Here is a 27,740-nt window from a genome sequence, read left to right as displayed (position 1 = left end):
CCAACCGAATTCTGAACGCAAAAAATAATCTATATCTCTCTCTCTCAATTCATACGATATATATATATATATATATATATATATATATATATATATATATATATATATATATATATATATATATATATATATATATATATATATATAATTTATATTTTAATTTTAATTTTAATTTTAATTCTAATAATAAGGGTATGTTAGCGAATGTTGTAAGGGTGTAAGTCAAAATTCTGTCCGTGTAACGCTACGCTATTTTTAATCATTGTAAGTTATGTTCAACCTTTTTATATTAATGTCTCGTAGCTAAGTTATTATTATGCTTATTTAAAACGAAGTAATCATGATGTTGGGCTAATTACTAAAATTGGGTAATTGGGCTTTGTACCATAATTGGGGTTTGGACAAAAGAACGACACTTGTGGAAATTAGACTATGGGCTATTAATGGCCTTATATTTGTTTAACTAAATGATAGTTTGTTAATGTTAATATAAAGATTTACAATTGGGCGTCCCTATAAATTACCATATACACTCGATCGGACACGATGGGCGGGGTATTTATATATACGAATAATCGTTCATTTAACCGGACACGGGAATGGATTAATAGCCACTAGAATAATTAAAACAGGGGTGAAATTACATTCAAGGGTAATTGGTGTAATTGTTAACAAAGTAGTAAAACCTTGGTTTACACGCAGTCGATAACCTGGTGTATTCATTAAACAAAGTATTAAAACCTTGTTACAATTCGAATCCCCAATTAATTGGAATATTTAACTTCGGGTATAAGAATAATTTGATGAGGACACTCGCACTTTATATTTATGACTGATGGACTGTTATGGACAAAAACCAGACGGACATATTAAATAATCCAGGACAAAGGACAATTAACCCATGGGCATAAAACTAAAATCAACACGTCGAACATCATGATTACGGAAGTTTAAATAAGCATAATTCTTTTATTTCATATTTAATTTCCTTTATTTTATATTTAATTGCACTTCTAATTATCGCATTTTTATTGTTATTATAATTGCACTTTTAATTATCGTACTTTTTAATTATCGCAAGTTTATTTTATCGCACTTTTATTATTCGTAATTTCATTTATCGTTATTTACTTCATGCTTTAATTTAAAGTCTTGTATTTATTTTTAATATTTTACATTTGGTTTTAACTGCGACTAAAGTTTTAAAATCGACAAACCGGTCATTAAACGGTAAAAACCCCCCTTTATAATAATAATATTACTTATATATATATTTGTATTTTTATAAAAGTAAACTAATATAGCGTTGAGCTTTGTTTAAAGATTTCCCTGTGGAACGAACCGGACTTACTAAAAACTACACTACTGTACGATTAGGTACACTGCCTATAAGTGTTGTAGCAAGGTTTAAGTATATCCATTCTCTAAATTAATAAATATCTTGTGTAAAATTGTATCGTATTTAATAGTTTTTCCTAGTAAAATATAAACTATTTCGTATACACCTCGCATAACATCAAGTATTTTTGGCGCCGCTGCCGGGGAACTCTCTTAAACGCCGGAAGCGCAACGCTAATAAAAAAAAAAATTTAGTTTACTTCTATTAAAAGTCGCTTTTGTAAAAATACGTTTTAATTATTCAAAAATATAAAAAGAAAAACAAAAATATAAGTATTTTTAAGATTTTGTTAAATATTTAAGTTTTATAAGTTTCTTTATTTTTATTTTAATTTATAAAAATATAAGTTTTATTAAATATCTTTTATATATAGAAAAAACAGAAAACAGAAAATAAAATAAAAAAATAAAAAAAAAACGCGTAAAATTTCAAACTGATCCAGAGTTGAAAACTGGAACCCCGCCACTCGCGGGGTTTTCTTATTAAATTACCGCGACTCGCGGAGATAACCTGACACGCCGACAAAAACCCTAATCCTGCATTTATTACGGGTTATTTAATAATTATTATTATTATTAACCCTAATTATTATTATTATTATAATTAATTTTATTTTAACTTTTACTTTTTATTTAATTTATGTATTTAGTATTAATTAGTTTTATTAAATTGTAAAATTAGTAGTTTTATTAAATAAATAATATAAAAATAATATTTTTATAAAAATTGTACTTTTTACAACTTTTTGTATATTTTTATATTTTGTTCCTTTTTAATCGTTGTAGCGTAATATTTGTATTTTTAGCTCATATTTAATTTTAAACTTAGTTTTTGCTATAGTTATTTTTACTCCTAGATTTTTAGGCTTTGCCGTAGAATTCCTTAAAGTGCTTTTTCTTTAGACTAAGATTTAGGTGCTTTAGAATTTTGCGACGCCTTTTTAAGTTTTAGTTTCTTTTTAAGTTATTTCCATTTGGGATTTAGTTTTTCCTGTAAGCTTTAATATTTTTAGACCTTTTACTATGTATCAATTATCATTCCAATTAGTAATATCAATTTGCGATTATAATTTTAAGTTAGTTGTAGTAATAAGGTTAGGTTAGTCAAGTATTTTTAAGTTTTTATAAGTTTCTTTTATTTTTCCGTCACCTTTTATTTTTCAACCATTTTTTCTTTTTCGACCTTTTTCGACGAACTCTTTTTCTCTCTTATTTCTCGCTATTCTAGTTTTTAGGACATAGATTTTTATTCTACTTCTTATCTAAATTTCTTAAAATTATGAAAATTTATTTTAAGTGGTTAAATTAATAGACATCAAAATTTTCTGGTTCGTAGTAATAGTTGGATTTGTACGTGGACCGGGTTATTGGAGCCAAACAGTCCTCAATTATATTGAGACCAAACGAATCCTACCCCTCTGCTGCATCTTTTGGCTATTCGAAACGTGGGCAAAATCAGAAAAGTCTATTGGTTGGATAACCTATTATAATTTTTCTTTCCTTTTTAAAACTAATAAGATATTCAGTGAATGCACCGAGCAAGACGTTCACCACCTTTTGTACGTTCACCACCTGTAACTCGATCAAGACATTTAGCAAATATAACCGCCGTTGATTTTTCTTTAGAATCGTCATCCAGTCGACCAAGTACTTCAGTTCAAATTTCCGATAATCCATTTTTTGAACCCGACCTCACAATTGAGAATCCGGAGAATATTCAGGAACGGTTCGTAGATCCTGAACCATTAAACTTTCCTCCGGAGCCACCAATCATTCAAACAGAGATTGTTGAGGAACGAACTATTAAATCAGAATCATCTAGTGATACCGATTCAACAAATTCAATTATGGAAAATCTGGAACCTTTAAGTATGGAAGACCGAATGAGAGCTAAACGCACTGGCCAAGGTCACGCAATTACTCATCCAGACATTAATGCGCCAGATTATGAAATCAAAGGACAAATTCTACACATGGTGACTAATCAATGCCAATTTAGTGGTGCGCCGAAGGAAGATCCAAATGAACATCTACGTACCTTTAATAGGATCTGCACACTATTTAAAATCCGAGAAGTGGAGGATGAACAGATATATCTCATTTTATTTCCCTGGACTTTAAAGGGAGAAGCCAAAGATTGGTTGGAATCGTTACCTGAAGGGGCGATTGATACATGGGACGTTTTAGTTGACAAATTTCTTAAACAATTCTTTCCTGCATCTAAAGCCGTAAGACTTCAAGCAGAAATTGTTACGTTCACACAGAAACCAAATGAAACTCTATATGAGGCATGGACTAGATATGGAAAGTTGTTAAGAGGATGTCCGCAACATGGTTTAGACACCTGTCAAATAGTACAAATATTCTACCAAGGATGCGACATCACTACAAGGAAAGACATAGATATAGCAGCTGGTGGTTCTATTATGAAGAAAACCGAAACTGATGCTTACAAAATTATTGATAACACTGCTTCCCACTCACATGAGTGGCACCAAGAAAAAGATTTCATTAGATCATCTAAAGCAGCTAGAGCCAATTCTAGCCATGACTTAGATTCCATTTCCGCAAAGATAGATGCTGTTGAGAGACGAATGGAAAAGATGACTAAAGATATTCACTCAATACGAATTAGTTGTGAGCAGTGTGGAGGACCACATTTGACAAAAGATTGTCTCAGTATTGAATTAACAATGAAACAAAGAGAGAATATTTCATACATAAACCAAAGGCCTGGAAATAATTATCAGAATAATTATCAACCGCCAAGACCGATTTACAATCAAAACCAGAATTATAACCGAAATATTCCATACAACAACCAACAAGGTCCTAGCAATCAACAAGTATCCAATAATACTTACAACCAGCAAAGATCGAATTTTCAAAACAAACCACCACAACAAACCGATGATAAAAAGCCGAATTTAGAAGATATGATGACGAAGCTAGTTGAAACTCAAACGTAGTTTTTCACATCTCAGAAACAAACTAATGAACAAAATGCTCAAGCATTTAGAAATCAACAAGCTTCTATTCAAAATCTGGAACAAGAAGTAAGTAACCTAGCAAGGTTAATAGGTGAAAGAAAATCGGGAAGTCTACCTAGTGATACAAATGCTAACCCCCGGAATGAAACAGCTAAAGCTATTACCACAAGAAGTGGTACAACACTTAAACCACCTGAAATACCTGTAACTTCTGATGAAACTATTCCTACTCCACAAGAACCACAACCTGATCAAGATAAGGAAAAAGAACCGGTAGTTGAAAAGGTTAATGAAGATAACACAGTTAAGGATAAACCTTATGTTAAACCATACCAACCACCACTTCCTTACCCGAGTAAAATGAAGAAAGAAAAACTTGAAGCCGAGCAATCCAAATTCTTGGATATGTTTAAACAGATAAATGTAAATCTTCCTTTCATTGATGTGATTTCAGGAATGCCAAGATATGCTAAATTCTTGAAAGATCTAATCTCAAATAGAAAGAAAATGGAAGAACACTCGGCTGTTACTATGAATGCTAATTGTTCAGCAGTACTGTTGAATAAGATACCAGAAAAATTATCTGATCCAGGAAGTTTCACAATTCCATATTTTCTGGGTAGTCTTAGTTCAATAGAAGCATTGGCAGACTTAGGTGCTAGTATAAATCTAATGCCGTATTCACTATAAGCTAAACTAGACCTTGGAGAATTGAAACCAACCAGAATAAGCATACAACTAGCCGATAGATCAATAAAATATCCTAGAGGGATAATGGAGAACATGCTAGTTAAAGTTGGTACTTTAGTATTTCCAGTAGATTTTGTTGTTTTGGATATGGAAGAAGATTCTCAAGTTCCTCTCATATTAGGAAGACCATTCTTAAACACGGCTAAAGCAATGATAGACGTGTTCGGTAAGAAACTGACCCTAAGTATAGAGGATGAGAGTGTTACCTTTTCAGTTGATAGAGCAATGCAACAACCACAATCTGCAGATGATACATGTTATTATATTCAAACTATAGATGCACATGCAGAATTATTAGAAGAATTTCCAGAATTACAAGGAACAGGAGAATGTTCTTTAGGAGAAGGTAATGAACCAATTGATGAAGCTGAAATGTTAGCTACACTTATAGCTAATGGATATGAACCAACAACAGAAGAAATTCAAATGCTAAAAGAAGAAGACAGATATCGATATAAATCATCGATAGAAGAACCTCCGAAATTAGAGTTAAAGCCACTTCCAAACCATTTGGAATACGCTTATTTACATGGTGAATCTGAATTACCTGTAATAATATCGTCTTCTCTTACTGAAAATGAGAAATCACAACTCATTTCTGTGTTAAAAGCTCATAAACCAGCCATTGCATGGAAGATTCATGATATTAAAGGAATAAGTCCTTCGTATTGCACACATAAAATCCTTATGGAAGAAGGTCATAAAACGTATGTGCAACGCCAACGAAGACTAAATCCTAATATGCAAGATGTAGTTAAGAAAGAGATTATTAAACTGCTAGATGCAGGTTTGATATATCCAATTTCTGATAGTCCATGGGTAAGTCCAGTTCAATGCGTGCCTAAGAAGGGTGGCATGACTGTCATTACAAATGAGAAAAATGAGCTTATTCCTACTAGGACTGTAACAGGATGGCGTGTATGTATTGATTATAGAAAATTAAATGACGCCACCAGAAAAGATCACTTTCCCTTACCTTTCATAGATCAAATGTTGGAAAGATTAGCCGGAAATAGTTACTATTGTTTTCTAGATGGATTTTCCGGATATTTTCAAATTCCAATAGCACCCGAGGATCAAGAGAAAACCACATTCACGTGCCCTTATGGTACTTTTGCTTACAAACGCATGCCATTTGGACTTTGTAACGCCCCTGCAACCTTTCAAAGGTGCATGATGGCGATTTTTCACGACATGATAGAAGAATGCATGGAAGTTTTCATGGATGACTTTTCAGTCTTCGGTGATACATTTAAATCATGTCTAGTTAATCTGGAACGAATGCTAATTAGATGCGAAAAATCAAATCTAGTTCTTAATTGGGAGAAATGCCATTTCATGGTTAAAGAAGGCATCGTTCTTGGACATAAAATTTCAAAAGAAGGAATTGAAGTGGATAGAGCTAAAGTAGATGTAATTGCTAAACTTCCACATCCCACAAATGTTAGAGGAGTTAGGAGTTTTCTAGGGCATGCCGGTTTTTACCGACGTTTCATAAAAGATTTTTCTAAAATTGCCACTCCTATGAATAAACTCCTAGAAAAGGATGCTCCATTCATCTTTTCGGATGAATGCATAAAATCTTTTAATATTCTTAAAGAAAAACTCACTAATGCGCCGATCATGATAACACCAAATTGGAATCTACCATTTGAACTAATGTGCGATGCAAGTGATTTTGCAATGGGAGCCGTTTTAGGACAAAGGATTGAAAAACGATTTCAACCTATTTATTACGCTAGTAAGACGTTACAAGGAGCACAAACAAATTACACAACTACTGAAAAAGAACTCCTTGCTATTGTCTTTGCTTTTGACAAATTTCGTTCATATCTCGTTCTATCCAAAACGGTGGTCTATACCGACCATTCTGCTCTTAGATACCTATTTTCAAAACAAGATGCTAAACCAAGATTAATCCGTTGGATCTTACTCTTACAAGAGTTTGATATTGAAATCCGAGATAAAAGAGGAGCAGAAAATCTCGCCGCTGATCATCTTTCTCGTCTTGAAAATCCCGATTTAGAAGTTCTAAATGAATCGGCCATACAAGACAACTTTCCTGATGAATATCTATTGAAGATAGATTATAAAGAAATCCCATGGTTTGCAGACTATGCAAACTACTTAGTTTGTGGATTCCTTGAAAAAGGATTATCGTACCAAAGACGAAAGAAATTCTTCAGTGATATAAAACACTATTTTTGGGAAGATCCACATCTGTTTAAAAGTTGTCCCGATGGAATAATACGCCGATGTGTATTTGGAGATGAAGCTAGTAAAATTTTAAACCATTGTCACACAGGACCAACAGGAGGGCATTATGGGCCTCAACTAACAGCAAGAAAAGTTTATGAAGCTGGATTCTATTGGCCTACAATTTACAAAGACGCACACCTTCTTTGCAAATCCTGTGATGCATGTCAAAGGGCTGGAAAAATAAGTCAACGTGATGAAATGCCACAAAATGTCATCCAAGTATGTGAAGTATTTGACATTTGGGGTATTGACTTTATGGGTCCATTTCCAAAATCTAATAATAATCTATATATACTCGTAGCCATTGATTATGTATCTAAATGGGCGGAAGCACAAGCTCTCCCAACTAACGATGCACGAGTTGTAGTCAACTTTTTAAAACGTCTTTTTGCAAGGTTTGGAACACCGAAAGCTTTAATAAGTGATCGGGGTACTCATTTCTGTAATAATCAACTTGAGAAAGTTCTTAAAAGATATGGAGTAACTCATAAAATCTCCACCGCATATCATCCACAAACAAGTGGACAAGTTGAAAATACCAACCGAGCTTTAAAACGTATTCTAGAGAAAACCGTAGGATCAAATCCGAAGGAATGGTCCATTAAATTGGAGGATGCACTCTGGGCTTTTAGAACAGCCTACAAAACTCCAATTGGAACCACACCTTTTAGACTTGTTTATGGAAAAGCATGTCATCTTCCAGTAGAAATTGAACACAAAGCATTTTGGGCTTTGAAGACATGTAATCTTGATTTACATGAAGCCGGACGTCTACGATTAAGTCAACTAAACGAATTAGAAGAATTAAGACATGAAGCATACGAAAATTCGTTAATCTATAAAGAAAGAACAAAGAAATGGCATGATAAAAGAATCAGAAGTTCAAAAGAATTTAAAGAAGGAGACAGAGTTCTTCTTTTCAATTCACGATTCAAGCTATTTCCTGGAAAATTGAAATCAAGATGGTCTGGACCATTCATAGTCAAAAGAGTTTTCCCATACGGAACGATAGAATTAATAAATTCAAATGGGATTGAATTTAAAGTTAATGGTCACAGAGTTAAACATTACATACATGGTCCGATGGAAGTCGACAACGAAGTTAATCACAATTTCGACACCACAGCTAACTAAGTGTGGGGAGAATCAAGTCTTTAAAGGATAATATGTATTTCTGTTAGAGTTAGATTGTCTGTTTTCATGTAGTTCTCGAAAATGGAACCCGAATGGTCTTTCCCTAGCAGACCCTAAAGAACTAGTCTTCTCCCCCCATTCTGAATTTTTATTTTTTTTAGGTTTTTACAAAATGAAGACTGCCTGTGAGCTAAACCATGGTCTAATGCTACACGCTTTGATCACTAAAAGAAATAATGACATACTACCGAGTGAAATAGTATCAGTAATCAGAGAAAGAATGGACGGAGTTAGAAAAGAATCCAGATGCGAAGATAATAAGTTACAATTTGGTAAAGGAAAATCAAAATCTGCAGCGAAAAGAAGAGCACGACACCTAGAACGATGTCACAAATGCGGAAAATGGTCACATGGAGGTAAATGTTCAAATAATCAAACCTATTCAAATACCGAATTTGTTACTTTATGCAGAGACGGACCGTTCATATGTTTAGAAGAAAAGACACTGAATGCTCGAGGTTACGCCTATGTAGCCATGGAAAACCAATTAAACCGACTATCTTATGAATGGGATAGATCATATAACTAAGAAATCTATTTCACAGGTATGTCTGTACGGTTTTTATTTTTATTTTTATTTTTAACCTTTTGATAATAAACGCTAATTTGTTCGCTAAAAAGTATTAAATTGGTATTGAATAAAAATAGGTTTGGCGACCGAAATTATTGATATCATTCAAAAATTTATTACATCACTGCGAAATTTAACGTTTATTCTTAAGGTATAAATATCTTTAATCAATCAACCCAAAATATTTCAAAAATTCGTCATGAGTTAAATTAGGTCTTGGAACCGAAATTACTTTACCGAAAAGAGGGGCGCATATTTTTGATAATATTTGATTGATTAAAGTGGGATAAAAAGATAAAAAAAGATTTTTAATTTTATTTTTACCATGTTTTTAAAAATTAATATTTAAATCTTAAATTAATATTGTAAACTTTATAAAAACAATATATTTAAAATTGTAAATATTTGAAAAATTAATATAAGTTTGGTATGAATTTATAATATGAATTTTTAAATTAAGTTTGGTGTGAATTTTTAATTTTTAATTTTATGCATTTTAAATTTTAAGTTTGGTGTGAATTTTTAATATAAATTTTGAATTTTATATTTAAGTTGTGTGAATTTAAAAACAAAAATTTACTTTATCTCATTAAGTTAAGAATATGATTTTTAAAATTCGTCGTAAGTTGAAAACTAGGTCTTTGAACCGAAATTGCTTTACCCGAGGGAGGGACGAGAACTTTTAATATCATTATTTTTAATCTTATTGAATTAAAGTATGCCAAAAACATTGAAAAAACCCAAAAATCTTAGCTTTTAAAACAATCGCTACAAAAAGATAAATTTTAAAATTTTATCGAGGGACGGACTAGGACATCGATCCGAAACGACCTCGTCCTAAATAACAAGGGAAACAAAATTTTAAAATTAAGTACTTAATTGTTATAATAAGTTAATGATTATAAAAAAAAAAAAAAAAATACCAAACTCCGCGACTCGCGGAGTTTGGAGGGTTAATCTCCGCGACTCGCGGAGGGACCAATTTACAGAAAAAAAATAAAACGTAAAAACACAGATCAGTGCACCACACAACTCAAACAACAGCAAAAAAACACAGCGAATTCTGCACGCGAAAAACCCGAAAAACACCCCCAAAAATCCCAATTTTTAACCGTTAATCACCAAATTTTTTACTAAAATCATGTTGGGAAGGATGCTATCTAAGAATTACTCAAGAAAAACGGTAAATTTCTACACCTAAACACCATTTAATTCGAAATTTGGTGTTCTTGAGCAATTTTTTCCCCAATTTGATTTTGATGCTTTTTAGTGTAATTAGGCTTAAATTGTTTATGTATTATGCTTGTATAACCTAGATTGATGCTGTTTAACATGATTAGAAGCCTTAAACTTCAAATTTTGAATAATCTAGGGTTTGTGTTCTTGAGCAATTTGGGGCTTTTTGATATAAACAGGTTATGGCCGATTTTTGTCATGAATTGTTGCTAAATTGAGTAGTGTAACATGTCTAGGTAGTTAAATGATCCAAACTTTGAGCCTAAACATGATTTTGAGAATTAAAGTGGACTTTTTCAAGTCTAAAATTCATGAACTTGATTTTTGAAAGATAATGCCATTTGAGACTTGTTTAATTGCTAGTAATGATTATTTTGACATGTTATTTGAGTTGAATGCTTATGAACTTGGCGAACATTTTCGTATATGCTTATTTGAAAAAGTGTAGATTTGATAAAAATGTGAAAATGAGCTTAAGTTTGATATAAATTGATAATGTCATTGTAATTATTTTGATTGATGATTTTGCTGACACTAATGCATATTTGGATGCACAAAAATTGTGTTTGATGTGTTTTGCAGAATGAAAGGGGTGAATCTTCATCCCAAGCCCGCAATGCTCCTGCTGAGAATTTGGAACAACAGGAGGTGGATAACTACTACAAGCAGGATATACCTCATCCAGTCATGACCTTTTCCGATATGCACTTGGAAGAGTTGCACCCGAACCTGAGATTTGACAGACTTTGGATAGATTATCCAAAATATCAAAGGGGTTTGCATACTCTTCATTCTAAGGTTGTTGAGGTACCAAGGGTCATAGAATGGGGACCCTTAGAAGCTGTAGAATTGGTCGGGCCAATTAGGGAATTACTTGTACAGAGGTATGGTAATTCTTCTTTTAATGACTGGGTATGTTTATTCACCATACGTAGACCTGTATATAAAGTATGGTGTGAAGAATTGTTATGTAGTATAGAGTTGAATGATCGGGTAGCTAGTTTAACCGATCGTTCTTTTATTAGATTTTTGTTAGGCGGTTCGATGCGCCACATGTCTTTACTGGACATGGCTCAGGATTTACGTATATATACGCCTGAGGAGTTAGCGTCTGCCGATTGTAGAGGATTGATACTAAACGGTAGAAAGATAAATGAAAATTTTGATACACACGGTGTGTGGAGTCAAATGACAAGCCATCACCGTTTCAAAGGGGGAAATTACTCTTATTTGGATATAGATAGAGCCGAATTAAGAGTGATACATAGGTTTTTAGCTAATTCGATTACACAAAGGGGTAAGAACAAGGAAAAAGTAAATGAACATGATTTGTTTTACCATATGTGTATTCGAGACCCACAAAGCGCTGTAAGTATACCATATTGTGTGGGTTATTATTTATCAGCTATGGTTCGGGGGATGCAACCACATAGCATAATAGGAGGTGGTATTTTTATTACTTTGATTGGTGAATATCTCGGTGTGGATATAAGTCGGGGGGGATTATTACTAGAAGAGCCGGAACCCCGCGATACTATAGGTTTAAATGTATACCATGGTGCGAAAGTTTTGAAGAGGCGAAATAACGCCGCAGTACGATACCATGGTAGACATCCACAGGTGGAGAGAAACCAGCAGCAAGGTAATGTAGGAGGGGGAATGAGATGCAAGAAATGCATAGGTTTATAGCTTCTCAGGAATACGAAAATGCTAGACAGAGAGCATTTGAAGATTGGCAAGTTCATCAGAACCAAATCATAGCTCATTACCAATATATAGGTAGAAACTATATTCCTACACCGAAACCCATCTTCCCTCCCTGGTCTATAGAGATGCAGCCACCGTATCCTACGTATGACCCTGCCGAAGCATTCTATAGCACCTATGGTTATGCCTGGAACCCCTATTGGTACCAATATCATCCTTAGTATACTTATTATTTTTTTTATTTTTTATTTTGTAATTTGTAATTATTGATACGTTTAATACTTTTATTAATATTGTAATCATTTTTATAATTATCTAACTTTTATTCTTAGATTTTAATAATTTTTGAATGTGGGGTAATATACCAAACTTCAGAAATATGTATATATGTTTTCAGTTTATCTTATGTACACAACAGGGTAAAACAACGCATTTTCAAAGACTGGCATTAAGTTCAGCAAAAGCAACTAATTTTGACGACAAGATGCAAAATATATGTGAAATAACAACAAGACGGAATGAACAAATGATGTGCACCATTTATCATTCAGCAAACAAACGCCAATATATTTGGAAACTTTGGTAAAATTTAATCATTTTCACACAAATCACCCTCAATAATTTAAATTGTTACTGATTTCTTGCAAATGAGGGCATTGCAAGATCTTAAGTGTGGGAAGGGGTTAAATTCTTTCGGATTTTAAAATTTTTATCTTAAACACTTGGTTACCATTAAAAATACTAGTAAAGCAGTAGTTGTATTAGAATCTAGTGCTCTCTGATAAAAAAGAACAGCCCTAGTCTTATATACTAACTACCCAATTCTAGTAAAAATTTTTAAAAAAAAATTTTCAATTAAATGAACTCAAATTCATGTTTATATATATTTATGAACGATAAAACTAGGTTTTAACACCGAAATTATTGTTACCTCGGAAAGGACATAAATTGAGAAACAAACCAAAATGTTAAAATTCATTTAAAATGGAATAGAGGACGATAAAAAGGAAAATAAAAGCCAAATGTGGGAAAATTTACCAAGTTATCTTAAACATATGTCACATATATCTGTAACAAATAACTGAAAATACTTTTGCTTTGGACTAAACTAAACTGTTTTACCCGATGAAAGAAAAGAAGAGATGGATCTACACGATGAATCAATTCCATCATTAAAAGGAAGTAAAGTCTTCCGAAAAAGACACGCGCTTCTTGATTTAGGTCATGAAGTTGTCGTCCAGACCAGCTGTAGGTTGACGAAAAATCTAGAAAAGTCATCACTAAAATCAGCAGGAAATCCACGGACCTCAGCATTAAACAGGGTCGCCATGTGGTCAGATTTATCCTAACCATGAGAAGAATTTATCTTGTACAATGGGGGGGCACCATGCAAATTAGCTGGATAAGACTAATGAATCAGATCCCCAGAAAGGATAATCTCCTTAAAGATTAAAAATCAGCTTTTAAGACTGATATTACTCAATCCTAGAGATTGACCTTAAAGATTGAGAATTCAAACTCATGGGATTCAATGATATCTAAACTCGAGCTTGAACGAGAAAATATTTTGATCAAAATTACAAATCGATTTGTTTTCTGAAAACCCTATTTTCAATGCGTTCATTACCATTGAACGTAAAATCCTAGGAATTCACCTGGAATTCATTAGGTCACCTGAACTAAATCAGGTGTCAACCGTAAGAACGGTGGTTGCATAGCATGGTCGAAGACAGGACCTTGTGCCAGACCGAAAAATTATAAGGGTGAGCTTTACTATTGCTCCTACAAAGGATAGTAATTGCGTCCGACACGTTATAGACCATAATCAAAAGCATGTCACGGGACATTGCCTTAACAGTTGCTTGTTCAACGCTTTCCTTTACAACCGGACGGTAGTTTGCCGAAAGGTAATATACGGAACAAGTAAACTGGACGTGTTGCTTTCCTAATACAAGGTTAGCAATTGATTAACACAAAACCATAAGTGTTGAGCTAAAATTTTCAAATCTGAAACCCACCAAACCCACAAAAATATTTTGCAAATACCGGTAAAGGGTTGTTCCGGAAAACTTATCTAGGGTAAAAACTAGATTTAATTTTCAAAAGATCAAATGTTTTCATAAAGATCCAATTTCCTTAATGGATCTAAATTTTTATAGTCATGTGGGACTGTAAACCATATCGTTACTACCATTGTTTATACCACCTTATAGAAATCACTGATGTACAAAGTGTGAAGAATAAAGAAGTGATTCTAGTATTTCAAGACGATATTGCTTGAGGACAAGCAACGCTCAAGTGTGGGAATATTTGATAATGCTAAAAACGAACATATATTTCATAGCATTATTCCTCAAGAAAGACAAGCTTTTAGTTGCAATTGTTCTATTTACAAGTGATATTCGTTTAAATAATAAAAGGTGAAGACAAAAGACAGATTCGACGAATTAAAGACGCAAACGACCAAAAAGCTCAAAAGAACAAAAGACAATCAAAGAGGTTCCAATTATTGATAAGAAACGTCTCAAAATCACAAGAGTACAAGATTCAAAACGCAAAGTACAAAATATAAAATTGTACGCAAGGACGTTCGAAAATCCGGAACCGGGACCAGAGTCAACTCTTAACGCTCGACGCAACGGACTAAAAATTACAAGTTAACTATGCATATAAATATAATATAATATATAATTAATTATATATATATTATATTTATAAATAAAAACCGTCGGCAGAGAAAGACTCCAAGATGTGAGCTGGAATTTCAAACTCCGCGACTCGCGGAGTTTGAAGGCCAAAATGGCCGCGAGTCGCGGAGCCCCAAAATGAAAAAATGTCTATAAAGCCAACCGAATTCTGAACGCAAAAAATAATCTATATCTCTCTCTCTCAATTCATACGATATATATATATATATATATATATAATTTATATTTTAATTTTAATTTTAATTTTAATTCTAATAATAAGGGTATGTTAGCGAATGTTGTAAGGGTGTAAGTCGAAATTCTGTCCGTGTAACGCTACGCTATTTTTAATCATTGTAAGTTATGTTCAACCTTTTTATATTAATGTCTCGTAGCTAAGTTATTATTATGCTTATTTAAAACGAAGTAATCATGATGTTGGGCTAATTACTAAAATTGGGTAATTGGGCTTTGTACCATAATTGGGGTTTGGACAAAAGAACGACACTTGTGGAAATTAGACTATGGGCTATTAATGGGCTTTATATTTCTTTAAATAAATGATAATTTGTTAATGTTAATATAAAGATTTACAATTGGGCGTCCCTATAAATTACCATATACACTCGATCGGACACGATGGGTGGGGTATTTATATGTACGAATAATCGTTCATTTAACCGGACACGGGAATGGATTAATAGCCACTAGAATAATTAAAACAGGGGTGAAATTACATTCAAGGGTAATTGGTGTAATTGTTAACAAAGTAGTAAAACCTTGGTTTACACGCAGTCGATAACCTGGTGTATTCATTAAACAAAGTATTAAAACCTTGTTACAATTCGAATCCCCAATTAATTGGAATATTTAACTTCGGGTATAAGAATAATTTGATGAGGACACTCGCACTTTATATTTATGACTGATGGACTGTTATGGACAAAAACCAGACGGACATATTAAATAATCCAGGACAAAGGACAATTAACCCATGGGCATAAAACTAAAATCAACACGTCGAACATCATGATTACGGAAGTTTAAATAAGCATAATTCTTTTATTTCATATTTAATTTCCTTTATTTTATATTTAATTGCACTTCTAATTATCGCATTTTTATTGTTATTATAATTGCACTTTTAATTATCGTACTTTTTAATTATCGCAAGTTTATTTTATCGCACTTTTATTATTCGTAATTTCATTTATCGTTATTTACTTCATGCTTTAATTTAAAGTCTTGTATTTATTTTTAATATTTTACATTTGGTTTTAACTGCGACTAAAGTTTTAAAATCGACAAACCGGTCATTAAACGGTAAAAACCCCCCTTTATAATAATAATAATATTACTTATATATATATTTGTATTTTTATAAAAGTAAACTAATATAGCGTTGAGCTTTGTTTAAAGATTTCCCTGTGGAACGAACCGGACTTACTAAAAACTACACTACTGTACGATTAGGTACACTGCCTATAAGTGTTGTAGCAAGGTTTAAGTATAGCATTATTCCTCAAGAAAGACAAGCTTTTAGTTGCAATTGTTCTATTTACAAGTGATATTCGTTTAAATAATAAAAGGTGAAGACAAAAGACATATTCGACGAATTGAAGACGCAAACGACCAAAAAGCTCAAAAGAACAAAAGACAATCAAAGAGGTTCCAATTATTGATAAGAAACGTCTCGAAATTACAAGAGTACAAGATTCAAAACGCAAAGTACAAGATATTAAATTGTACGCAAGGACGTTCGAAAATCCGGAACCGGGACCAGAGTCAACTCTCAACGCTCGACGCAACGGACTAAAAATTACAAGTTAACTAGGTATATAAATATAATATAATATATAATTAATTATATTAATTATATATATATTATATTTATAAATAAAAACCGTCGGCAGAGAAAGATTCCAAGGGTGTGAGCTGTAAATTCATCCTCCGCGACTCGCGGAGTTTGAAGAGGTTTTCACCGCGAGTCGCGGAGCCCCAAAATGAAAAACCCCCTATAAAGCAAACCGAATTCTGATCAAAAAAAATAATCTATATATCTCTCTCTCAATTCATACGATATATATATATATAATTTATATTTTAATTTTAATTTTAATTTTAATTCTAATAATAAGGGTATGTTAGCGAATGTTGTAAGGGTGTAAGTCGAAATTCTGTCCGTGTAACGCTACGCTATTTTTAATCATTGTAAGTTATGTTCAACCTTTTTATATTAATGTCTCGTAGCTAAGTTATTATTATGCTTATTTAAAACGAAGTAATCATGATGTTGGGCTAATTACTAAAATTGGGTAATTGGGCTTTGTACCATAATTGGGGTTTGGACAAAAGAACGACACTTGTGGAAATTAGACTATGGGCTATTAATGGGCTTTATATTTGTTTAACTAAATGATAGTTTGTTAATGTTAATATAAAGATTTACAATTGGGCGTCCCTATAAATTACCATATACACTCGATCGGACACGATGGGCGGGGTATTTATATGTACGAATAATCGTTCATTTAACCGGACACGGGAATGGATTAATAGCCACTAGAATAATTAAAACAGGGGTGAAATTACATTCAAGGGTAATTGGTGTAATTGTTAACAAAGTAGTAAAACCTTGGTTTACACGCAGTCGATAACCTGGTGTATTCATTAAACAAAGTATTAAAACCTTGTTACAATTGGAATCCCCAATTAGTTGGAATATTTAACTTCGGGTATAAGAATAATTTGACGAGGGCACTCGCACTTTATATTTATGACTGATGGACTGTTATGGACAAAAACCAGACGGACATATTAAATAATCCAGGACAAAGGACAATTAACCCATGGGCATAAAACTAAAATCAACACGTCAAACATCATGATTACGGAAGTTTAAATAAGCATAATTCTTTTATTTCATATTTAATTTCCTTTATTTTATATTTAATTGCACTTCTAATTATCGCACTTTTATTTATTGTTATTTAATTGCACTTTTAATTATCGTCCTTTTTAATTATCGCAAGTTTATTTTATCGCACTTTTATTATTCGCAATTTCATTATCGTTATTTACTTTACGCTTTAATTTAAGTCTTGTATTTATTTTTAATATTTTACAGTTGGTTTTAACTGCGACTAAAGTTTTAAAATCGACAAACCGGTCATTAAACGGTAAAAACCCCCCTTTATAATAATAATATTACTTATATATATATTTGTATTTTTATAAAAGTAAACTAATATAGCGTTGAGCTTTGTTTAAAAAAGATTCCCTGTGGAACGAACCGGACTTACTAAAAACTACACTACTGTACGATTAGGTACACTGCCTATAAGTGTTGTAGTAAGGTTTAAGTATATCCATTCTATAAATAAATAAATATCTTGTGTAAAATTGTATTGTATTTAATAGTATTTTCCTAGTAAAACATAAACTATTTCTTATACACCTCGCAAAACATCAAGTATTTTTGGCGCCGCTGCCGGGGACACTCTTAAACGCCGGAAGCGCAACGCTAATATAAAAAAAAAAAAAGAGATTTTTAGTTAACTTTTATTAAAATTCTTTTTTGTAAAAATACGTTTTAATTATTCAAAAATATAAAAAGAAAAACAAAAATATAAGTATTTTAAAGATTTTGTTAAATATTTAAGTTTTATAAGTTTCTTTATTTTTATTTTAGTTTATAACAATATAAGTTTTATTTAAATATCTTTTATTTATTTAAAAACAGAAAACAGAAAATAAAAAAAAATAAATAAATAAAGAAAAACGCGTCGAATTTTATAAGCTATCATCTGAATTTCTGAACCCCGCGACTCGCGGGGTTTTCTGCATTAATTACCGCGACTCGCGGAGATAACCTGACACGCCGACAAAAACCCTAATCCTGCATTTATTACGGGTTATTTAATAATTATTATTATTATTAACCCTAATTATTATTATTATTATAATTAATTTTATTTTAACTTTTACTTTTTATTTAATTTATGTATTTAGTATTAATTAGTTTTATTAAATTGTAAAATTAGTAGTTTTATTAAATAAATAATATAAAAATAATATTTTTATAAAAATTGTACTTTTTACAACTTTTTGTATATTTTTATATTTTGTTCCTTTTTAATCGTTGTAGCGTAATATTTGTATTTTTAGCTCATATTTAATTTTAAACTTAGTTTTTGCTATAGTTATTTTTACTCCTAGATTTTTAGGCTTTGCCGTAGAATTCCTTAAGTGCTTTTTCTTTAGACTAAGATTTAGGTGCTTTAGAATTTTGCGACGCCTTTTTAAGTTTTAGTTTCTTTTTAAGTTATTTCCATTTGGGATTTAGTTTTTCCTGTAAGCTTTAATATTTTTAGACCTTTTACTATGTATCAATTATCATTCCAATTAGTAATTTCAATTTGCGATTATAATTTTAAGTTAGTTGTAGTAATAAGGTTAGGTTAGTCAAGTATTTTTAAGTTTTTATAAGTTTCTTTTATTTTTCCGTCACCTTTTATTTTTCAACCATTTTTTCTTTTTCGACCTTTTTCGACCAACTCTTTTTCTCTCTTATTTCTCGCTATTCTAGTTTTAGGACTTAGATTTTTTTTTTATTCTACTTCTTATCTAAATTTCTTAAAATTACGAAAATTTATTTTAAGTGGTTAAATTAATAGACATCAAAATTTTCTGGTTCGTAGTAATAGTTGGATTTGTACGTGGACCGGGTTATTGGAGCCAAACAGTCCTCAATTATATTGAGACCAAACGAATCCTGCCCCTCTGCTGCATCTTTTGGCTATTCGAAACGTGGGCAAAATCAGAAAAGTCTATTGATTGGATAACTTATTATAATTTTTCTTTCCTTTTTAAAACTAATAGGATATTCAGTGAATGCACCGAGCAAGACGTTCACCACCTTTTGTACGTTCACCACCTGTAACTAGATCAAGACATTTAGCAAATATAACCGCCGTTGATTTTTCTTTATAATCGTCATCCAGTCGACCAAGTACTTCAGTTCAAATTTCCGATAATCCATTTTTTGAACCCGACCTCACAATTGAGAATCCGGAGAATATTCAGGAACGGTTCGTAGATCCTGAACCATTAAACTTTCCTCCGGAGCCACCAATCATTCAAACAGAGATTGTTGAGGAACGAACTATTAAATCAGAATCATCTAGTGATACCGATTCAACAAATTCAATTATGGAAAATCTGGAACCTTTAAGTATGGAAGACCGAATGAGAGCTAAACGCACTGGCCAATGTCACGCAATTACTCATCCAGACATTAATGCGCCAGATTATGAAATCAAAGGACAAATTCTACACATGGTGACTAATCAATGCCAATTTAGTGGTGCGCCGAAGGAAGATCCAAATGAACATCTACGTACCTTTAATAGGATCTACACACTATTTAAAATCCGAGAAGTGGAGGATGAACAGATATATCTCATGTTATTTCCCTGGACTTTAAAGGGAGAAGCCAAAGATTGGTTGGAATCATTACCTGAAGGGGCGATTGATACATGGGACGTTTTTGTTGACAAATTTCTTAAACAATTCTTTCCTGCATCTAAAGCCGTAAGACTTCAAGCAGAAATTGTTACGTTCACACAGAAACCAAATGAAACTCTATATGAGGCGTGGACTAGATATGGAAAGTTGTTAAGAGGATGTCCGCAACATGGTTTAGACACCTGTCAAATAGTACAAATATTCTACCAAGGATGCGACATCACTACAAGGAAAGACATAGATATAGCAGCTGGTGGTTCTATTATGAAGAAAACCGAAACTGATGCTTACAAAATTATTGATAACACTGCTTCCCACTCACATGAGTGGCACCAAGAAAAAGATATCATTAGATCATCTAAAGCAGCTAGAGCCGATTCTAGCCATGACTTAGATTCCATTTCCGCAAAGATAGATGCTGTGGAGAGACGAATGGAAAAGATGACTAAGGATATTCACTCAATACGAATTAGTTGTGAGCAGTGTGGAGGACCACATTTGACAAAAGATTGTCTCAGTATTGAATTAACAATGGAACAAAGAGAGAATATTTCATACATAAACCAAAGGCCTGGAAATAATTATCAGAATAATTATCAACCGCCAAGACCGATTTACAATCAAAACCAGAATTATAACTGAAATATTCCATACAACAACCAACAAGGTCCTAGCAATCAACAAGTATCCAATAATACTTACAACCAGCAAAGACCGAATTTTCAAAACAAACCACCACAACAAACCGATGATAAAAAGCCGAATTTAGAAGATATGATGACGAAGCTAGTTGAAACTCAAACGCAGTTTTTCACATCTCAGAAACAAACCAATGAACAAAATGCTCAAGCATTTAGAAATCAACAAGCTTCTATTCAAAATCTGGAACAACAAGTAAGTAACCTAGCAAGGTTAATAGGTGAAAGAAAACCGGGAAGTCTACCTAGTGATACAAACGCTAACCCCCGGAATGAAACAGCTAAAGCCATTACCACAAGAAGTGGTACAACACTTAAACCACCTGAAATACCTGTAACTTCTGATGAAACTATTCCTACTCTACAAGAACCACAACCTGATCAAGATAAGGAAAAAGAACCGGTAGTTGAAAAGGTTAAAGAAGATAACACAGTTAAGGATAAACCTTATGTTAAACCATACCAACCACCACTTCCTTACCCGAGTAAAATGAAGAAAGAAAAACTTGAAGCCGAGCAATCCAAATTCTTGGATATGTTTAAACAGATAAATATAAATCTTCCTTTCATTGATGTGATTTCAGGAATGCCAAGATATGCTAAATTCTTGAAAGATCTAAACTCAAATAGAAAGAAAATGGAAGAACTCTCGGCTGTTACTATGAATGCTAATTGTTCAGCAGTGCTGTTGAATAAGATACCAGAAAAACTATCTGATCCAGGAAGTTTCACAATTCCATGTTTTCTGGGTAGTCTTAGTTCAATAGAAGCATTGGCAGACTTAGGTGCTAGTATAAATCTAATGCCGTATTCACTATACGCTAAACTAGACCTTGGAGAATTGAAACCAACAAGAATAAGCATACAACTAGCCGATAGATCAATAAAATATCCTAGAGGGATAATGGAGAACATGCTAGTTAAAGTTGGTACTTTAGTATTTCCAGTAGATTTTGTTGTTTTGGACATGGAAGAAGATTCTCAAGTTCCTCTCATATTAGGAAGACCATTCTTAAACACGGCTAAAGCAATGATAGACGTGTTCGGTAAGAAACTGACCCTAAGTATAGAGGATGAGAGTGTTACCTTTTCAGTTGATAGAGCAATGCAACAACCACAATCTGCAGATGATACATGTTATTATATTCAAACTATAGATGCACATGCAGAATTATTAGAAGAATTTCTAGAATTACAAGGAACAGGAGAATGTTCTTTAGGAGAAGGTAATGAACCAATTGATGAAGCTGAAATGTTAGCTACACTTATAGCTAATGGATATGAACCAACAACAGAAGAAATTCAAATGCTAAAAGAAGAAGACAGATATCGATATAAATCATCGATAGAAGAACCTCCGAAATTAGAGTTAAAGCCACTTCCAAACCATTTGGAATACGCTTATTTACATGGTGAATCTGAATTACCTGTAATAATATCGTCTTCTCTTACTGAAAATGAGAAATCACAACTCATTTCTGTGTTGAAAGCTCATAAACCAGCCATTGCATGGAAGATTCATGATATTAAAGGAATAAGTCCTTCGTATTGCACACATAAAATCCTTATGGAAGAAGGTCATAAAACGTATGTGCAACGCCAACGAAGACTAAATCCTAATATGCAAGACGTAGTTAAGAAAGAGATTATTAAACTGCTAGATGCAGGTTTGATATATCCAATTTCTGATAGTCCATGGGTAAGCCCAGTTCAATGCGTGCCTAAGAAGGGTGGCATGACTGTCATTACAAATGAGAAAAATGAGCTTATTCCTACTAGGACTGTAACAGGATGGCGTGTGTGTATTGATTATAGAAAATTAAATGACGCCACCAGAAAAGATCACTTTCCCTTACCTTTCATAGATCAAATGTTGGAAAGATTAGCCGGAAATAGTTACTATTGTTTTCTAGATGGATTTTCCGGATATTTTCAAATTCCAATAGCACCCGAGGATCAAGAGAAAACCACATTCACATGCCCTTATGGTACTTTTGCTTACAAACGCATGCCATTTGGACTTTGTAACGCCCCTGCAACCTTTCAAAGGTGCATGATGGCGATTTTTCACGACATGATAGAAGAATGCATGGAAGTTTTCATGGATGACTTTTCAGTCTTCGGTGATACATTTAAATCATGTCTAGTTAATCTGGAATGAATGCTAATTAGATGCGAACAATCAAATCTAGTACTTAATTGGGAGAAATGCCATTTCATGGTTAAAGAAGGCATCGTTCTTGGACATAAAATTTCAAAAGAAGGAATTGAAGTGGATAGAGCTAAAGTAGATGTAATTGCTAAACTTCCACATCCCACCAATGTTAGAGGAGTTAGGAGTTTTCTAGGTCATGCCGGTTTTTACCGACGTTTCATAAAAGATTTTTCTAAAATTGCCACTCCTATGAATAAACTCCTAGAAAAGGATGCGCCATTCATCTTTTCAGATGAGTGTATCAAATCTTTTAATATTCTTAAAGAGAAACTCACTAATGCACCGATCATGATAACACCAAATTGGAATCTACCATTTGAACTAATGTGCGATGCAAGTGATTTTGCAATGGGAGCCGTTTTAGGACAAAGGATTGAAAAACGATTTCAACATATATATTATGCTAGTAAGACGTAACAAGGAGCACAAACGAACTATACAACTACTGAAAAAGAACTCCTTGCTATTGTCTTTGCTTTTGACAAATTTCGATCATATCTCGTTCTAGCAAAAACGGTGGTCTATACCGACCATTCTGCTCTTAGATACCTATTTTCAAAACAAGATGCTAAACCAAGATTAATACGTTGGATCTTACTCTTACAAGAGTTTGATATTGAAATCCGAGATAAAAGAGGAGCAGAAAATCTCGCCGCTGATCATCTTTCTCGTCTTGAAAATCCCGAATTAGAAGTTCTAAATGAATCGGCCATACAAGACAACTTTCCTGATGAATATCTATTGAAGATAGATTATAAAGAAATCCCATGGTTTGCAGACTATGCAAACTACTTAGTTTGTGGATTCCTTAAAAAAGGATTATCGTACCAAAGACGAAAGAAATTCTTCAGTGATATAAAACACTATTTCTGGGAAGATCCACATCTGTTTAAAAGTTGTCCCGATGGAATAATACGCCGATGTGTATTTGGAGATGAAGCTAGTAAAATATTAAACCATTGTCACACAGGACCAACAGGAGGGCATTATGGGCCTCAACTAACAGCAAGAAAAGTTTATGAAGCTGGATTCTATTGGCCTACAATTTACAAAGACGCACACCTTCTTTGCAAATCCTGTGATGCATGTCAAAGGGCCGGAAAAATAAGTCAACGTGATGAAATGCCACAAAATGTCATCCAAGTATGTGAAGTATTTGACATTTGGGGTATTGACTTTATGGTTCTATTTCCAAAATCTAATAATAATCTATATATACTCGTAGCCATTGATTATGTATCTAAATGGGCGGAAGCACAAGCTCTCTCAACTAACGATGCACGAGTTGTAGTCAACTTTTTAAAACGTCTTTTTGCAAGGTTTGGAACACCGAAAGCTTTAATAAGTGATCGGGGTACTCATTTCTGTAATAATCAACTTGAGAAAGTTCTTAAAAGATATGGAGTAACTCATAAAATCTCCACCGCATATCATCCACAAACAAGTGGACAAGTTGAAAATACCAACCGAGCTTTAAAACGTATTCTAGAGAAAACCGTAGGATCAAATCCAAAGGAATGGTCCATTAAATTGGAGGATGCACTCTGGACTTTTAGAACAGCCTACAAAACTCCAATTGGAACCACACCTTTTAGACTTGTTTATGGAAAAGCATGTCATCTTCCAGTAGAAATTGAACACAAAGCATTTTGGGCTTTGAAAACATGTAATCTTGATTTACATGAAGCCGGACGTCTACGATTAAGTCAACTAAACGAATTAGAAGAATTAAGACATGAAGCATACGAAAATTCGTTAATCTATAAAGAAAGAACGAAGAAATGGCATGATAAAAGAATCAGAAGTTCAAAAGAATTTAAAGAAGGAGACAGAGTTCTTCTTTTCAATTCACGATTCAAGCTATTTCCTGGAAAATTGAAATCAAGATGGTCTGGACCATTCATAGTCAAAAGAGTTTTCCCATACGGAACGATAGAATTAATAAATTCAAATGGGATTGAATTTAAAGTTAATGGTCACAGAGTTAAACATTACATACATGGTCCGATGGAAGTCGACAACGAAGTTAATCACAATTTCGACACCACAGCTAACTAAGTGTGGGGAGAATCAAGTCTTTAAAGGATAATATGTATTTCTGTTAGAGTTAGATTGTCTGTTTTCGTGTAGTTCTCGAAAATGGAACCCGAATGGTCTTTCCCTAGCAGACCCTAAAGAACTAGTCTTCTCCCCCCATTCTGAATTTTTATTTTTTTAGGTTTTTACAAAATGAAGACTGCCTGTGAGCTAAACCATGGTCTAATGCTACACGCTTTGATCACTAAAAGAAATAATGACATACTACCGAGTGAAATAGTATCAGTAATCAGAGAAAGAATGGACAGAGTTAGAAAAGAATCCAGATGCGAAGATAATAAGTTACAATTTGGTAAAGGAAAATCAAAATCCGCAGCGAAAAGAAGAGCACGACACCTAGAACGATGTCACAAATGCGGAAAATGGTCACATGGAGGTAAATGTTCAAATAATCAAACCTATTCAAATACCGAATTTGTTACTTTATGCAGAGATGGACCGTTCATATGTTTAGAAGAAAAGACACTGAATGCTCGAGGTTACGCCTATGTAGCCATGGAAAACCAATTAAACCGACTATCTTATGAATGGGATAGATCATATAACTAAGAAATCTATTTCACAGGTATGTCTGTACAGTTTTTATTTTTATTTTTATTTTTAACCTTTTGATAATAAACGCTAATTTGTTCGCTAAAAAGTATTAAATTGGTATTGAATAAAAATAGGTTTGGCGACCGAAATTATTGATATCATTCAAAAATTTATTACATCACTGCGAAATTTAACGTTTATTCTTAAGGTATAAATATCTTTAATCAATCAACCCAAAATATTTCAAAAATTCGTCATGAGTTAAATTAGGTCTTGGAACCGAAATTACTTTACCGAAAAGAGGGGCGCATATTTTTGATAATATTTGATTGATTAAAGTGGGATAAAAAGATAAAAAAAGATTTTTAATTTTATTTTTACCATGTTTTTAAAAATTAATATTTAAATCTTAAATTAATATTGTAAACTTTATAAAAACAATATATTTAAAATTGTAAATATTTGAAAAATTAATATAAGTTTGGTATGAATTTATAATATGAATTTTTAAATTAAGTTTGGTGTGAATTTTTAATTTTTAATTTTATGCATTTTAAATTTTAAGTTTGGTGTGAATTTTTAATATAACTTTTGAATTTTATATTTAAGTTGTGTGAATTTAAAAACAAAAATTTACTTTATCTCATTAAGTTAAGAATATGATTTTTAAAATTCGTCGTAAGTTGAAGACTAGGTCTTTGAACCGAAATTGCTTTACCCGAGGGAGGGACGAGAACTTTTAATATCATTATTTTTAATCTTATTGAATTAAAGTATGCCAAAAACATTGAAAAAACCCAAAAATCTTAGCTTTTAAAACAATCGCTACAAAAAGACAAATTTTAAAATTTTGTCGAGGGACGGACTAGAACATCGATCCGAAACGACCTCGTCCTAAATAACAAGGGAAACAAAATTTTAAAATTAAGTACTTAATTGTTTTAATAAGTTAATGATTATAAAAAAAAAAAAATACCAAACTCCGCGACTCGCGGAGTTTGGAGGGTTAATCTCCGCGACTCGTGGAGGGACCAATTTACAGAAAAAAAAATAAAACGTAAAAACACAGATCAGTGCACCACACAACTCAAACAACAGCAAAAAAACACAGCGAATTCTGCACGCGAAAAACCCGAAAAACACCCCCAAAAATCCCAATTTTTAACCGTTAATCACCAAATTTTTTACTAAAATCATGTTGAGAAGGATGCTATCTAAGAATTACTCAAGAAAAACGGTAAATTTCTACACCTAAACACCATTTAATTCGAAATTTGGTGTTCTTGAGCAATTTTTTCCCCAATTTGATTTTGATGCTTTTTAGTGTAATTAGGCTTAAATTGTTTATGTATTATGCTTGTATAACCTAGATTGATGCTGTTTAACATGATTAGAAGCCTTAAACTTCAAATTTTGAATAATCTAGGGTTTGTGTTCTTGAGCAATTTGGGGCTTTTTGATATAAACAGGTTATGGCCGATTTTTGTCATGAATTGTTGCTAAATTGAGTAGTGTAACATGTCTAGGTAGTTAAATGATCCAAACTTTGAGCCTAAACATGATTTTGAGAATTAAAGTGGACTTTTTCAAGTCTAAAATTCATGAACTTGATTTTTGAAAGATAATGCCATTTGAGACTTGTTTAATTGCTAGTAATGATTATTTTGACATGTTATTTGAGTTGAATGCTTATGAACTTGGCGAACATTTTCGTATATGCTTATTTGAAAAAGTGTAGATTTGATAAAAATGTGAAAATGAGCTTAAGTTTGATATAAATTGATAATGTCATTGTAATTATTTTGATTGATGATTTTGCTGACACTAATGCATATTTGGATGCACAAAAATTGTGTTTGATGTGTTTTGCAGAATGAA

This window comes from Rutidosis leptorrhynchoides, chromosome 9 (genome assembly GCF_046630445.1).
Source record: "Rutidosis leptorrhynchoides isolate AG116_Rl617_1_P2 chromosome 9, CSIRO_AGI_Rlap_v1, whole genome shotgun sequence".
Lineage (NCBI taxonomy): Eukaryota > Viridiplantae > Streptophyta > Magnoliopsida > Asterales > Asteraceae > Rutidosis > Rutidosis leptorrhynchoides.
The sequence above is the reverse complement of the archived record's forward strand: the minus strand, read 5'-3'. Positions refer to the sequence as shown.